This window comes from Aplysia californica, unplaced genomic scaffold, assembly GCF_000002075.1.
Source record: "Aplysia californica isolate F4 #8 unplaced genomic scaffold, AplCal3.0 scaffold00070, whole genome shotgun sequence".
Classification (NCBI taxonomy): Eukaryota; Metazoa; Mollusca; class Gastropoda; order Aplysiida; family Aplysiidae; genus Aplysia; species Aplysia californica.
Window position 1 is genome coordinate 979123 of NW_004797340.1, and position 2832 is coordinate 981954.

The following is a 2832-nucleotide window of genomic DNA, read 5'->3' on the forward strand; positions in this document are numbered from 1 at the left end:
ATCAAAGGTAGCATAATTGTTGTACTATCAGCTGATGTGACATTAGCCTGGTCACGTTGACCACTTTCCACTGCGCTGAGGGTAAGAGGTGTCGCAGCAAGAGTGGCATCATCTTATTGAATGTTATAGCGTTATGTAAGCTAAGGTTTGATATAAAGATAAAGCATTAGGTTATGACACTGAGAAAATACTCTACTCAAAACACAAACGAAATGAATTTTCAAAGAAAGTTGAACGATGTTTCAGAAGGTAATGACTGCAATAAACACAGCAAATGAAAAAAAAAAAAGAAAAAGCACTTTAAAAAACAACGATCGTTGGGGGCAGACGGTGTGCTGGACAGGTCCCATAATATTTTTTTATTTTTTTTTAGTGAGTTAGTAAAGGAGGAAATGCTATCTACTTCGTCCGGTCAATTGTGAAGGAAAAATGATTAGGAGAAGAGAGAGTAGTCCGAATAGGGGAAAATGCCTTCACAATCGGTGAATTTCGAGTGCAAAGACAAAGAAAAACACGCGGACATAAAACAAAATCCATAAAGATGCATTTCAAATACCGGAATTGTCACGAGATAAACAGTTCTGTGGGAACAGTGGGGAGTTTTAGTCATTAATAACGTTATCAGCAGCATTAAAACGAAGAAAAAAGAGGAAACAACCAGATCTATATATAACTCCCCAATGAAACCAACAAGAAATATTACACAAATACTCCTTTTTGGAGAGCTCCCATGGTTATGTGAGCAAATTCTGGACTATTACAGGTCTGAATCTGATGTCAAACTAAGTCCGGAGACGAGTCGAAGCCGGGGTTAGTCGGTAACGTAGCAAGTGGCCCCTCATTGTTAGCGCGATAAAAACAGCCAACCCTCATTCCGTCCCTCGCAGGTGGGATAGTCGGAATTATCGGGCTAAAATCCGATGGGTGCCGGGTTATACGGTTTTATTTCTAATGTTTTAAAGACATTTCTTGACCAAATTCAGATCTGTCTTTGAGTGAGCATATGAAATGGACAATTTACTATCGATAGGGCCAATAAAAAGTTTTTTGATATTTCGTGGGTTAGACGGTTTTATCACCAGGCCGACGTTGTGCTGTTTAAACCCCTCCTACCCAAATCACCTCCCTTACTGTGTCATCCACCCTCCCCCCATCCCAAAAAAGCAACAACTACCTGTGTTGTTGCAACCCATCCTCAACCCTCCCATATCCCCCATCCTCGCCACTCTGACTGCATCACCCTCCCTTCCACCTCCTCGCCACCAAATTTGTGTTGTATGTTTGAACCCTCCCACCTACCCCCTCCCCCGTGGGTGGTTTGGGGATGCTCTGATGTGGTTTGCTTCTTCCTTCCAATCAACTTTTTGTCGTACTTATCTCTTCTATTATTTTGTTATTATTTACTCTCTTGTAACAAATCAAATCTTCCTCACTTATATGACCCAATTGTGTTGCAAGTGCCTTAAAACGCTTACTGTAAAAATCCCTTTCCCCACTACCTCCTTCCCCCCTCCCCCAAGCCAAACCAACTTTCACTCTCATCTCTCAGACTGTCTCACCCCCTCTCCCCCCACCCCCATCCCCACCCTTCCACCCTGCACCACGCACAATCCGTGTGGTTTATCTGTCTCAGTAGTCCCGTCCATTAAGGAATTGCTCACTTTTCATCTGTGATCTATAGACCCTGTCTGTCTGATTTGACCCTCACGGTCGTGGATCTGGTGGGTCAGGGCGGGAGTGGTCATCCCATTACAGCAGAGTTGGCAATACGGTCAGTCAGTCACTGACCTTAGTGTTGTTAGTCACAACCTCAACTCATCTTATTTTGTTGGGGGATTTTTTCCTTCTTTAGTTGTACCATTTTAAAAAAGGTGTTTTTACGTCCCCTTTGTAACATTTTAGATAAATTAGGACACAGGCTTCTGATCCTGCCTGCTAGAGCCAACCCGGACTGGCGTGGGGGGGGGTACAACATCTCAAATGAAAGACCAAGACACTCGATTAAAATGCATACCATTCGGAAACCGAACTCGGTTCCCCTGAGTACGGCAGCGAAGCGCCCAACCGCTACGCTACTGACACCTGTGATTGCAATTCCGTCGAAATAGATTGAAAAATTGAAACCATTGTCGTATGTATTTTTCAAAGAGCAGAATAGCCATTTTCAAATAGGAAACGAAGACTGTGATCTGGTAGAATGTTGCAGATAGAACCTGCATGACAAACAGTAACTCGAAACATCCACAAAACGCAGAGAGATCCCTTTTAAATCTCACATGACGACCTTTAATCCGTCCCCACCCCAACCCCCACCCCTTCTTTTTTCGGTGACTGATAGGAAAAGTTATCTCATTATCGTTGATTATTATTGTCTGTATGCATGGACGTGTCTTGATTGAGAAAGATGTTTCTGAACTTTTGACTGGAATAATAATAATATATCGTATCTCATTCAGTGATGAATTCGTCTAGTATTTCAAGCCGACAAGTTCGTTTATGGAACACAGTTTCAATGAAGTGGAAAGTCTGGGTTCTAGCGTCAGTTCGGATATGGATTTTTTCACCCCCTCCTGCACACCCTACAGTAATGGGTACCTGACTTCGAGTTGGGGAAGTAAAGGTGGCGTGGAAAGGAACTGGCCACCCTACCACAATATGCCGTAGGCCCAAAAAGTTGTCTCACTAATAAGGCAATCCCCAATGTCCGGACCGGATGCGGGAACAACTTTACTTTTTTACTATCCTGGTCTTTCCTCGTCACGCACCTGGGTTTTGTTAGTCGTTTTGTTGTTGATGCTGGGTTTTTGTTGGGGGGGGGGGGGGGGGGGGGGT

The 2832-nt window shown here is 43.6% G+C and overlaps 1 protein-coding gene across 1 annotated transcript in view; it reads left to right on the forward strand.

Moving 5' to 3' along the window:
• LOC101852160 overlaps nucleotides 1–2832 on the forward strand; it is a gene marked incomplete at its 5' end in the record, with an annotated part of 12592 nt that overhangs the window by 7397 nt on the left and 2363 nt on the right.